Below are 14,112 nucleotides of genomic sequence, written 5' to 3'. Positions count from 1 at the left end.
TCCTCTTGTTTTACTTCTGTCCCAGTTCCTCTGGGAAGAAAAGATATATTTTTATTTCAAAAGTTATTTTCCTGATGTTATTAGCTGTAGCACTGCTAAAGTAAAACCAACTGCAATGCTTCCCCTCTAATTTCAGATTAACGACAGCAGGGAATTTACCTGTTTGCACAGGGACAATTGACTCATTGAATCCAATGTCTGTCTAAATGGGTCATGATGTCTCACTGGGGGCAGATTGCAGTAAGTCACAATTCACAAATTTGCAGTTTGTTCCAGTTAGAATTCTGGTTTTCTTTTCTACAATGCACATCCTAGTAATGAGGGGAGTTTTTCAGGGACCCACGTCTCTGAGCTGCCTGATGCATCAGCTCTCTGACTCCAAATCCGTGGCTGCCTCTCCAGGCACATCCAGCATCTGAGAGTAAAACTGCAGTACCACCCTTTGCCAATAGGTGACGTCCTCTGAAACCAGAAGTTCTCAGTTCTAAAAATTCCTCAAATTCATGGCTTCGATTAGTTTGAATTTTAGCAAAAACTAACACTTCAGATTTTTTTTCTATTATTTTAAAGACTAAATATATTTTACCATGTATTGAATTGATCTTAAACTCATTATAAGTTAAAATAATCAGTGGACTGACCAATATATCACATGGACGCATGTGATCCTTTTTTCTGTAGCATGCTACCTGCCATCACGTATTTTCCTTTGCAAACTACCTAGGATTAGAGATTCCTCTTAGAGCTAAAAAGCCCCCAGTCTCCTGCAGGGTTGGAATCATGGCGATGAGCTCTTTGGAGTCCAGATTTCTATCAATTTGACTCATTAATCCAAAAGTAGTTTAAAAAGATCACAGAAAACACACATGAGGACCTTTTCCCAACTACAGCCCACAACACTGAAGGAAAACATGTTATTTTGTTTTTTAAATGACAACCCACTTTTTTTGGTGAAAATGATTCACTGCACTTAAGAAGACCCATTCAAAGATACTGCACTATAGTTGGGTTTGCTGTGTGAATGTCAAAGTTGGAGGTTATTAGTCTGACCACTTTGCCAGAAATAACTGGTAAATGCCACTAAACCAGTTTGACTTGGGTTCACACACCTGAATTAACAGGTGGTTTGGGTCATGAGCAGATGACTATAATCAGCCTTTTGTTTGATGTTTCTTCCTTCTGGCCCTAACACTAGTGGGAAGGCCATGGACATGTGTTTTGGAGGCACTGGGTTCAAATCTCATCTGGGCAAGTTATTTGAGTCCTCTGAGCTTCAGTGCTTACATCCTAGGATTGTTGTGAGGATTATAAAGTTAATGTATTCTAAAATTCTGACACCCTGCCTCAGGGTAGATGGCTCAATGTGCAAATTATTTCTTGCTTATCTGTTTGACTCTGATAATTCTTAAAAGACCTTCAGGGAAAGGATGGAATCTTCTTCATCTCTACAACCCTACAGTTAGTACACAGCCTGGAACATAATAAGTGCTCAATAAATGTTGAGTGACTCAACTATTGGGAAATAAATGCTGAGCAATAGAAAGAAATGATTCCTTTGTCTTTCCACTAACTGAGACTAGGAAGCCTTCCCTCAGCTCCCTCTACCCCCCTCAAAATGCAAAGGAAAAAAAAAGAAAAACAAAACAATTTGATTTATCACAAAATATTCTTGCAAATACATGAATCCAAGTCAACTTACCAAGTAAGTCAAACATTTCTAAATCATAAATACTTATTATGAGTGTACTTAAATTATATCGGCAGCCGTCCGTCTCGAGAGACGATGGTGTAGCTTCTTAAGAGTCCATCTGCACCGCCGAAAATGGCTGTGCAGTCCGACTCGGGAGTGACACGGTATCTGTCTCCTCCCGTGTTGAATCGACATCTTGCAATGACGCTGGAGTGTCCTCTCCAGTGAAGCTGAAGCTACAGAGCCTGGGCAGGGTGATATGGAGGGTCTGCTGTTGCCCATGCAGCATACCCCCCCCTCTCTTCGCAGCTGAAGGGTCCAAGGGAAAGACGAGTCAATACAGCTTGGCTTCAGGTGCGCCGCAGGAGTTGCCGGTGTTGACTACAACGTCAAACCACCTTAAATTATATACTGATGTATTTTATGGCTATTGCTATTGACGTTGGATAATCTTTCACACTAATTGAGTACTTACTATACGTTAAGTATTGTTCTGAATACTTTAGATATATTAAATCATTTATTGTAATAACCCTATGGGATAGGTACTAATCTTTGTTCACATTTCACAACTGAAGAAACTTGAGCATAGAAAGATTAAGTAACTTGCCTACTTTGTACCTGGCTGAGTCAGGATCTATACCTAGGAAACCTGGCTTCATACATTTTTGGAAATAACTTACATTTGACATATTTTTAGAAAGGATTAAATTAGTTATATTTATTTTACACTTGAGGGTTGTTTTTATTTTTAATTTCTTATGGCGAAGAGAAAGCCATCTTACCTTTTCTGCATCTTGGAACTGTAATGATTTTAATCTGGTTTAGGCCTAAGGAATAACATGGTAAGAAAAATCTAATCAGGACAATTTGAATCAAGGAAAATGGGCAAAGTAAAATAGTGAAAATATCCTGAATAACACTGTGTGCAAATTATTATAGTCTTAACTGAAGCCACTATGTGGGTTGCTCAGGGTTGGGTAACCTTTCTTTCCCATTATGATGGAGTTTCACATGTTCAAACCAATACTCTCACTGAGATAACAATAATAGCTGGATTTTTTTTTTTTTTAAGTGGTTGGAAGGCATCAAAGTAGCAAAGGAAGAAAATCTTTAAGTGACAAGATCTCAGAAAAACAAAAATATATTGACGTTAGCCTGATATTCCTCACATTATCTCTGCTTTTCTCCTCAAATTACTGGATAATTCTTAAGTGGTATGAGGCTTTTGGCATTCATTCTCAGAGACTGGAAAGACAAAAATTGGAGAACAAATATTCAAAAGCATTCAGGACTTTAAGGATAAAAATTCAATGTGTGTGTGTGTGTGTGTGTGTGTGTGTGTGTAAAGGATGAAGTGATCCCAACATGCTGAACAGTTTTTTCCTTGGAGTATTTGCCACTCCCTAAAGAGTATTATACAAGAGAATAACAAGTAAAGCATAAAAATACATCAAAGAGCATAAAAACATGAAGAAAGAGTATAGTGATCTTATAGTCCTCAAGAGACAAAAATTAGAGTATAAGATTCCAAGGAGTTTGAGTTGGTAAATACCCTAAGTTTTCGGGTCTCATAACTAAAAGGCAATTCTCTGGAATTAATAGAAGATGAGAAATAGATGCACCTTCCCAAAAACTAGTTTCCATCCTAGAATTATTATTATAATACCTAATTGGATCAAGGTAATTTGCTCCCATTCTAACAACACTCCAGAGAAAATGAACCCTCCCTAAAAGAATATGACATCATCCAGAGCTCTTACTACTTTTCATACATCACTTCCAATTTAGTCCGAAATCACTAATCATGCCAGGAGACAGGTCTAATTGCCCAAAATCTAAGAAAAAAAGTAGACCATAGACATAGATCCACAGGTGTTTCATCTTCTGTAGTTACCAGACAGGGATTTTTAAATAACTGTAATTAATATGTTCAAGGAAATAGATGGCATGATGGAGAGTTCCACATGTAAAAATAAAAGAATATCTACAAAAAGGAACATATAAAAATTAAAGAACTGAAAAATACAACTGAAATTAAAAACACAAAAGATGGGTTAAAGAGCAGAGAAGATACAGCAAAAGAGAAAATTAGTGAAATTAAAGGTAGATCAGCAGACAATATCTAGACTGACATATCAGAAGAGAAGACAAATAGACAATACAGAAAAGAATTTAAGAGACATTTGGAACATGATAAACTGCTAACATGTATTTGGGAAAGAAAGAAAGAATAAAGAGATAGAGCAGAAGCTATATTTGAAAAGAATTGGCTGAGAAATTTCCAAAACTTACAAATGATACAAAACAACAAAATTAAGCAGCTCTATTGACCCCAAACAGGGTAACCTAAAAGAAAATCATAGACACATTACAACCAATCTGATGAAAACTAAAGACAAAGACAAAATCTTAGAGCAGCAAGATAAAAAAAGTCATACTAACTTTAAAGGAGCAACAAAAGACTTTTAAAAGTAAACTCAACAGTAAAACAAACAAACTATTCAATTAGAAAATCAGCAAAATACAAGAAGAGACATTTCTCCCAAAAATATATACAGAGGACAAGCACACAGAAAGATTTTTTCAAAATCATTAGCCATTAGGGAAACACAAGTTAAAACCGCAATTAGGTATCACTACATACCTATCAAAATGACTAACATAAAAAATAGTGACAATGCCAAATGCTGGCGACGATACAGAGAAACTGAATCACTCATACATTGCTGACGGGAATGTGAAATGATGCAGCCACTGTGGAAAACAGTTTGACAGTTTTTTTCTTAAATGAAACACACAACTACCAGATGACTTAGCAATTATATTCCAGGATATTTCAAAGAAATGAAGACTGTGCTGTCATAAAAACTTATACACAGATGCTTATAGCAGCTCTCTATGTAATGGCCAATAAATGGAAACAACTCAGATACATTCAATGAGTGAATGGGGGAACAAATTTTAGTACATTCATACCACGGAATACTGCTGACCACTAAAATGGAACAAACTGCTGAGACATACAAAAATCTGCATGAATGTCCAGAGAACTCTGCTGAGTGAAAAAGCCCATTTCAAAAGGTCATACACTGTACAGTTCCATTTACATAACATTACTGATATGACAAAATTACAGCAATGAAAAACAGATCAATGATTGTCAGGGATCATGGAGGGAGGTGGGGAAGAGGGAAGTGCCTGTCGTAAAGAAGCAGCACAAGGGATCCTTGTGATGATGGAAATGTTCTGGGCCTTGACTGGCAGTGTAAATATCATAGCTGTAAGACTGTATTACAGTTTTGCAAAATATTACCTTTAAGGATCAGTGGGTAAAGTGTACATGGTTTTTCTCTGTTTTGTGTTTTCAACTCTACATCAAACTATATATGTCTCAGAATAAAAGTTTAGTTAAAAATGTTTAAATTATAGTGACATAAGACATTTTCAGTAAAAAAATGAGGGATTTGTTCCAACAGAATTATGCTAAATTATTAAAAGCACTGTTTAGGCAGAAGAAAATGATCCTGGATGAAAACACAGAGATTCAGAAAGGGCAAATATAGAGAGAAAAGATTTAATTTCAAACATGTCAATAATTACCATAATATATACACTCACTAAATATTCCAATTAAAAGGTAAACATTATGGGCCACAGGAAAGTCTCAACACATTATAAATAATTGAAATCACAAATATACTCTTTGTATAGTGTAGAACAAAGCTAGAAATCAGTATTAAAAAGACAAATTAAAAAAAAAAAACCCGAAATGGAAACTAAGCAATCCACTTCTAAGTAATCCAGGATTAAAAAGATGCACATTGCAATTTAGAAATATTTGAACTGAACATATATGTTAAAAAACAACAAACACTGTGGTTCCACTTTGGGAAGGCACTTGGAGGAACTCCATGGGCCTGTTCCCCAGCAAAATGAGCGTAAGTGATGAAAGATATTTTAAAATATCATATAAAGTTTCTGAAAATCATCCTTAGGGTATACAGCCAATGAAGAAACATTTATTAAAAACAAAGACAAAAAACTAAAACTTGATAAGAACATTGAGAGGCAATGGCTCCCAAATCTTGATCCACTTCTTCCCCAACCCTTCAGCTCAGTTCATAGAAGCTACATTCTGGAAAGTTTGGGCCAAAAAAATTGGGCTCCTTCCCTCACTCAAGGGCTACAGTATCTCACTAGGAAAGGCAAACCATGAGGCTTTCTCCAGCTCTGCTATTAAATTCCTGGTGAGTACAGCCCCCGGGAGGAAGGGAGAATGTTCTAGCTTATTTAAGGCACATTATTATACGTTAAATCTATTCCCAATGGCTAAAATTTCCACCACCAAAAAAAAAAAAAAAAAAAAAAAAAGGAACTTTGTACACTTGTGATATCACATGGTAAATGAGCTTATAGAATTTCATGAAACTCCCAGGAATCCCTATAGTAGAAAATAGAATGTACTACATTCATAAGTATTGCAGAAGAAATACTAGAAAGCAGTTCCTCCCATCTCTGAGTAAGTGAATTAGTCACCTTTAACTACTATTTGGTAATATTCATTCAAACTCTTTAAAGTCTTTTTGGACACTGAGGAGTTACATGCACTGAAGATAAAGAAAAAGGAGAAAAGAGACAACAAAATCACACAATGAATAAAAATGCCCTCTCTTTTCATGCTGCCTGCCTTTTCATAGATGGAATGAGAATAAATTCTTTTCTCAAAGAGAGAGGACGTCTCACATTAAACTAAGGATGTTGTTTTGGAGGAAAGTGGTCCATGAATCATCACTTTATATTTAATCTCCCATACAAAAGGAAAATTGCAAAATGTCATTTTTCCATCAGCAATATCCAGTACAATTAGAGCAAATATTGTAATAAGATCTTTGTTTTTGCTCTTTTGTAAGAGAGTCTTTTGGACCCATAACTATCTCTGCTGTCAGACTGCCAGTGTTGCATATGTGTAAGCCTAACTTTTACCAGGCATCAAGGATTCCGTTCCTTCCTACTGACTGCCAAGAGATAAAGAAACAGGCCCCAAAAGCATGAAGAATCTGGAGGCCTCCCTTGTGCCTGTATCAAAAGTGCAACTCTTATAAACAAGCATGGAGTCAATCCCAAAATTCAACTCCAGCCCAAAGTCATACACTCTGTTGAGTTTTTGTGCAAAATGTTGGCATCGGGGATTCTTTGCTGTATTATAAGGTAAAGAATATAAACTTTGGAATCAGGTAAACTCAGATTTAAATGTGGGCTCCCCAAATATGACTTTTATCTTTGTGACTTCAGACAACTTATTTCACCTCTCTGAGGCTTAACTTTATTACCTGTGAAATGGAATACTAATAACTACCCTATGGGCTGATTATAAGGAGTGATGCTCAATTTAGTAGTGCATCTGGTACAGTTAAAGAGAGAAAACTAAGCTTTATATTTAAGAAGAATAATTCAGAAATATGCTAATTAGGGGTCCAGTTTACCCAAATTTATGCTTTCTAAAAAATGAATTTATTTGAATATGATTTTATGTTTTCACTGAATTCTTTTGCGAGTAAGCTATAATTGTTCTCTCTCCCAGGAGGCTATATATTTTCAATGCTTATATTTTGATTTAATAGCACTTAAAACTACAGCATAGAATTCTATTTAGACTATTATGTATCCTTTATAAAAGAGGAAAACAGAATATTAGTTTATTAACTTGCTGTTATTACCTTCTTTTATAAAAAATCCATTCCTAAAAAAGCACATACATCACATACTCTAAGAACAGCAAATGCCCAGTCATTTTTAATGTAAAATCTTTTCCATAATAACCCTTACACGGCTTTATATAAACATATGTTCTAACACTGTCGAAGATGTGCATCTTGCTTTAATAAAATCAAATGTATATAAATTCTAATGTAGCAAAAAAGATCAGTTAGGACATTAAAAGCACAACTACCTCCTGCGGTGAATATAAAATGCAATTTAATTATAAAAAATGATTTATTACAGCTTTTCAGAAAGACATCTACTAAAGAAGACAGCCATATTCCTGACTCTTTTCCTAATAGACTACTGATTTCAGTTATTGTTTTTGGGTAATGTGGCAGACAGCCGTGCTCTTATTCCCCCCTCCCTTCTCCTGAGATGTTCCTGTTCTAATCCCAGGAAACCGTGAATGTGTTATTTTACATGTCAAAGGTGAATTAGGTCTCCAATTAGCTAATCTTAAAATGATGAGTTTATTTGGGATTATCAGTGGGCTCAATGTAATCACAAGGGTTCTTAAAAGTGGAAGGGAGACAGAAAGATAAAGATGGCAGCAGGTAGGCTTCCGGTCAAGGTGGTGATGTGAGTAACTGTGGTGCTCACATCCTCCCCAAACCACATCAAAACTATAACTAAACCACAGAACAACCATCATTCACAATTGCCTGAAATCTAGCTGAACAGAATCTTCTAACTAAGGCTATAAAGAAGAAGCCATATAGAGACTGGTAAGAGAGGTGGAGATGCTGAATGGGCTGGTCTCCCAGCTGAATGTGGTGGTTTAAAATTGGGAGGGATATCTTGGCTGTGGTTGTTCCCCTTGAGGAACGAGGGGTCCCAGTCCAACACTAGGTCTCGCAGCACAGGATGTCAATGCCAAGAAGCAAAGTGCTGACAACTTCTGGCTATAAAAACCAGAGGGGATTGTGGTTGAATGAGACAAAGGGCTTTTGGAGTCCAGGCACTTCTATTAAAAGGCTCGCAAGGACTTACTTGGACTCACTCCCTCTGAGCTCCAGTGCTGGGGCAGTAGCTTGAGAGGCATCAGGGATATATAAGGAAAATTCAGTTGTCTGTCTGCCAAACAAAAGTGCTGACAGAGGCCATTTTTGCTTTTCTGAGACACCCCCTGACCCTTGTACAGAGCCAGCAGGTGGTCATCATATCTAAGTCTCCATCAACCTGTCTCACAGTTTGTCCTGCCCTGGTAATTCCCTGAGATGCCGCCTCACCCAATTTGCAGGCCCAACTAAGCTATTTCCAGTGGCTTTTCCATATCAATGGCCTGTCTGGGTTCATGTTTCAGAGTCTCCTAAAATCTCTCAAACAAGCAGCATCTGGCCTCAGCATGACCCTTATCTCTCATTAAGTGGCCCCAGTCCCAGCACTAGCAGCAGCCAGCCTTGGTTTGCAGCTTGGCCTTGTCTGGGCACCTCCAAGTCCAGCACAAGTAGCAGCCATATGCAGATCACTTTGTAGCTCATGCCAGGTGGCCCAGAGTAGAACACAGGTGTCAGTTGACCTTGGCTTGTACCTCCCAGGAGGTCCCAGAGCCAGCACACTCAATAGACATCTGCAGACCATGTTGAAGAACCACCTAACCATTTCCACAAATGACACACTCAACGGATGGACTCAGTGGGTGTTAGAACCCCACTGAAGAAAGTCCTGCTCTGTGGGATGGGCTCCTGCACAGCTGATTCTTCCATGATGGTCAGTGGTAACAGCCAGTCCTTGCAGCCAATCAGCCTGGAGGTAAATCTCACCCACTGACATGCCAACAGTAATCAAGGCTCAACTATAATAAGAGGGTGTACACAGCCCACACAGGAAGGGAAACACACCTGAAATCTGCAGCTTGAGTGATTGAGGAGGCTGTGCCACTGGACCCTACAGAACACCTACTACATAAGACCAAATTACCAAAACCAAGAGACATAGCAGCTCTACCTAATATACAGAAACAAACACAGGGAAGTGGCCATAATGAGGAGACAAAGAAACATGTCTTAAATGAAAGAACAGAAAAATACTCCAGAATAAGAACTAAACAAAATGGAGACAAGCATTCTACTAGATGCAGAGTTTAAAACAGTGGTTATAAGGATGCTCAGTGAATTTAGTATGAACCTCAACAATATAAAAAAAAAGACATGAAAACTATAAAAATGGACCAGTCAGAAATAAAGGATACACTAACTGAAATGAAGAAGAATTTTCAGGGAATCAACAGTAGAGTAGATTAAGCTGAGAATTAAATCGGCAATTTGAAGTATAAGGAAGCAAAAAACACCCAATCAGAACAGCAAACAAAAACAAAAACAAACAAACAAAAAAATCTTCTCCCTGAATGAGGATAATATAAAGAGCCTCTGGGACAATTTCAAGCATACCAATATTCACATCATGGGGGTGCCAGAAGGATAAGAGCAAGAGCAAAAAATTGAAAACCTATTTGAAAGAATAATGACAGAAAACTTCCTAACCTGGTGAAGGAAATACACATACAAGTTTAGGAAACTCAGAGTCCCAAACAAGATGAACCCGAAGAGGCCCACATTAAGACACATCATAATTAAAATGCCAAAGGTTAAAGATAAAGAGAGAATCTTAAAAGCAGCAAGAGAAAAGCAGTTAGTTACCTACAAGGGAGTTCCCATAAGACTGTCAGCTGATGTCTCAACAGAAACTTTGCAGCCTAGAAGGGACTGGGAAGAAATAGTCAAAGAGATGAAAAGCAAGAGCCTTCAACCAAGATTACTCTACCCAGGAAAGCTATCATTTAGAATTGAAGGACATATAAATAGCTTCCCAGACAAGAAAAAGCTAAAGGAGTTCATCACCACCAACCAGTATTACATGAAATGTTAAAGGGTCTTCTTTAAGAAGGAAAAAAAAAAAAGATAAAAATTTTAAGAATAAACTAGCAATAGACACATATCTATCAACAATTGAATCTAAAAAACAAAATAAATAAACAAGCAGAACAGAAACAGACTCATAGATATGGAGAACTTCCTGGCAGTTGCCAGATAGGATGGAAGTTGGAGGAGATGGGGGGAAAAAGTGAAGGGATTTAGAAGTACATATTGGTTGTTACAGAGTCGTCCTGGGGATGTGAATGAAGTGCAACATAGGGAATACAGTCAATAATATTCTAAAAACAATGTACGGTGTCAGATGGATATAAGATTTATCAGGATGATCCCTTAGTAAGCTATATAATGTCTAATCACTGGGATATATACCTGAAACTAACATAATATTGTATGTCCACTGTAATTAAAAAAGAAATATGATTTAAATAAACTTTTTTTTTAAAGATGGCAGCATGTAAACATTTTAACTCCAAATTGCTGGCTTTGAAGATGGAGAAGGGGCCATGAGTCAAGGATGCAGACACTTCTTGAAGCTGAAAAGGGAAAAACAATGGCTATGGTCAGAATGTTTATGTCCCCCTAAAACGCATATGTTGAGAGCCTAACCCCCAATGTGATGGTATTAGGAGCTGGAGCCTTTGAGAGATCAGTGGATAAACCCTTTATAAAAGAGGCTCCTAAGAGCTTACCCTTCCTACCGTGAGAGAATACAATGAAGTCTTTGACCTGGGAGACTGACACCCTGATCTTGGACTCCCAGCCTCAGAACTCTGACAAATAAATGTCTGTTGCTTATAAGCCATCCAGGTGACATTTTTGTTATAGCTGCCTTAATGGACTAAGACAGAAGTGGATCCTCTCCTGGAGCTTGCAGAAGAGAACACAGCCCCAACTACACCTTGAATATAGCCTACTGAGACCCACTCAGATTTCTGACCTACAAAACTGTTAGATGATTAATCTGTGTTGTTTTCAGACACTGTGATTGGGATAATTGGTTACAGCAGCAATATGAAATTAATACATGCAACAAATGTATGCTGCTTTTGCTTTCTTAGCAAAACTTTACGTAGGAAATACAGATAAATCCAGTGTTGCAGGAACACAGACCTCTGGGTAGGGGCATTCTCGTGCCCCTCTGCCCAGGTGTCGTCCCATGACCCAGGAGAATATGAGCTAATCTCGTCTCCGCCTGCGGCCTTAAGCCGTTGAGGCCACTGAGTCATGGAATCCTGGGAACAGCAGAGTTCTGTTGTGTACTCCATCTGCCTCCTTGTTAATAAAGTCTTACAATGGAGCTGGCATTGAGGATTAGTGGGTCTGCTTTGCTTCCCAGATAGGTGCTAGCTAAACCATGAGTTACCTTAGCTGTATTTTAATGATTTATTAATTTTATTAATGACACTTTGTAAGAATTCTTTCGTTTGTAAAATTCTTCTATTGTTGGCTGGAATGTCACATCCCCTGTTCTAGTAACTTTTGAAATCTTAATAAAAGGAGGATGAGGCTTCCCGCTCTCCGGTGTTGGTCAGAGCGAGCCACAGTCCTCCATTAGTTACTGGCCAATCATCCTGCTTGCTGGATTTATCTCAGCGTCCACAATCGTAAAAAACACTTCGATCCAGCCACAAGGAGCTAGCAGGGCAGAGTAGGGAAGAAAGCAAATATCCTAAGAGAAGCACAGCAAAATGCAACAGAGCCTCAGAGGAGAGAGGTGTCCCTTCCAGCTAGGGGCCAACCCACTACTGGAAAACCTACTACAGTGACATCACAGCAGGCTTCCCAGAAGGCAAAGGGTTGCCCTGGTTGATGTTTTGCAGTTCTATCAAGTCCGCTGATTCTGGAATTTGTATTTACAAAAAGATTTCAATTGCAATAACAATACTTTCACAAACTGGGCTGATTATGGCTCAGGTCAGAGAGCATGCTAAACAGCAAGCAATAGAGAAACCAACGCACCACACTGCTCTCTTGCTATCATCTACAACTAAGATCTGACCCAACATGGCAGGAAAGGGTGTGTTCTCAGACTGGCTGGAATGAGATGGTTCATATCCAAAGGTATGCTGGAGGTCTGTCCTGTCAAACCTGCCTTGAAGCTATTTTAATTTCCTGAAATCTTATCTGTGGAAAACCACCACATTTTTCATATTGGTATCAACCAAGGAACTAAATGTAATTTCTCTTTGAAGAGGCAGTGTAATCACTCAACTTCATATCAATAACTTCTCTTTTTGCCTAGCCACTTTGAGTGGGTGTTCCATCATTTGAAAGCAGATGAGCTCTAATCTAAACACAATCAGCACATCTTTGTGCTTCATTAAATTAGAGTCATTGATCCTTAAAACTGAAAAAGACCCTGGAGATTATCTAGCTCGGTTTGTTCATTCATTCATTTATTCACTTAAAAATCTTTAATGAGTAAGTTCTGTGTGTGTCAGACACTGTGCTAGACTGGGAGGCATAGCAGTGAATAAGAAACACTTAGAACTTGGCCTCATAGAGTGTACAGTTATTTGAGAATTACAACATTTAATAAGTAATGAGTGATACAGAAGGAGCACTACCTGGTGCCAGCCCAGAAAGACCTAACCCAGTCTGGGATTGTGTGGAAAAGCTCCCTGGAGACCAGACCCTTGAGTGAAGAAGAAAGAAGAGGAATGAGCCTTGAGGAGATGGGAGATGTGTTGAGCCCAGAAAAAGTGGGTTTAAAACCTCAGAGAGGAGAAGCAGCATGGCATGTGAGAGGAACTGAAAAAGAGGCCAGGATGGCAGAATCCTAAGGAGAATAAGTGGCACATAATGCATGAGGTAATGGAGCCACTTGCTCAAGAACATACAGCTAGTAGGTGGCAGATTGGACACTAGCTCATCTAAGCTCTAACATAAAGAGCCACTTATATTTTAAAAGTAATGTTCTTTAAATTTTCTTTTCTGATTCTAAAGGTAACAAATGATGATTATAAAGTAAACATTTCTTCTTCAGCACAAAGACCTCTGGTGTGCAGTACCCACCTGGTGTGATGTAGCATCATGTGATCGCCCTCAGCAAATCCATTCTCCCAGACACTAGACAGCTTTAGAATGTATTCAAGTGTAGGATTTGTCAAGATTGAGACGTAGAAAAGCCTCAGGATTAGGGTTCATGGAAAATCTGTCTATTATACCAAGTACCCCACACCCTTCCTTGTATGTCAGCTGCTTGCCAATTTTTACTCCATAAAACTGTAGACTTGAAGATGATCTACTGAGAAACGTATCAGAAAAAAATTTATGTGCCCATCCCCTGGACTTTTTATGGCTTGGTCTTCAGAAAGTTTCTAGCCATTTCAAAATCAGAAGATGATGTTTTTATCACTCAACCCCAAAGCCACTAGGGTGCCCACTTCTTTCCAGACTGCTGGAAGATCCAATCCCTTGCTCAAAGCCAGCCTCAGCACTTCTGATAAGGATACATGTCCTAGAGTAGAAGCCTCTGTAAGGCCAATGAAACAACTTTTCCCTCCTAGTTTGTGGCCAGAAGACAGACAAGTCCTGAGACTCCAGGGCCTGGGAGCAGGCAAAGTGCTTGATTAAAATGTCATCCTCTTCACAGTTAATTGGCAGATTGTTTTTAAGAGTTCATGCCTTAGACTGATCCAAGGTGGTGGAGGATTAAGTGGAACCTACACTAACCTCCTCCCAGGACCAATCTGGACTTACAACTAAATTGTAGAGAAATCATCCAGAAAACCCAACTGAACACTAGCTAGAGAGAAGCCTTATAACCACAGACAGATA

At 38.4% G+C, this 14,112-nt stretch overlaps 1 protein-coding gene across 4 annotated transcripts in view; it reads right to left on the bottom strand.

The window, feature by feature from the left end:
- The window catches only part of NCALD (neurocalcin delta), a 377,772-nt gene that overhangs the window by 85,798 nt on the left and 277,862 nt on the right, over positions 1–14,112 (bottom strand). Inside the window, exon 5 of one of the 4 annotated variants that reach the window (XM_090283488.1) lies at positions 2,476–2,520. The exons of the other annotated variants lie outside the window; for them this stretch is intronic. The gene's annotated coding sequence lies outside the window, so the exon portion shown is untranslated. The remainder of the gene's footprint in view (positions 1–2,475; positions 2,521–14,112) is intronic. 4 annotated transcript variants of the gene reach the window in all.

This window comes from Furipterus horrens, unplaced genomic scaffold (assembly GCF_987537825.1).
Source record: "Furipterus horrens unplaced genomic scaffold, mFurHor1.1.pri manual_scaffold_7, whole genome shotgun sequence".
In the NCBI taxonomy this organism is placed as follows: Eukaryota; Metazoa; Chordata; class Mammalia; order Chiroptera; family Furipteridae; genus Furipterus; species Furipterus horrens.
The sequence above is the reverse complement of the archived record's forward strand: the minus strand, read 5'-3'. Positions and strand labels throughout refer to the sequence as shown.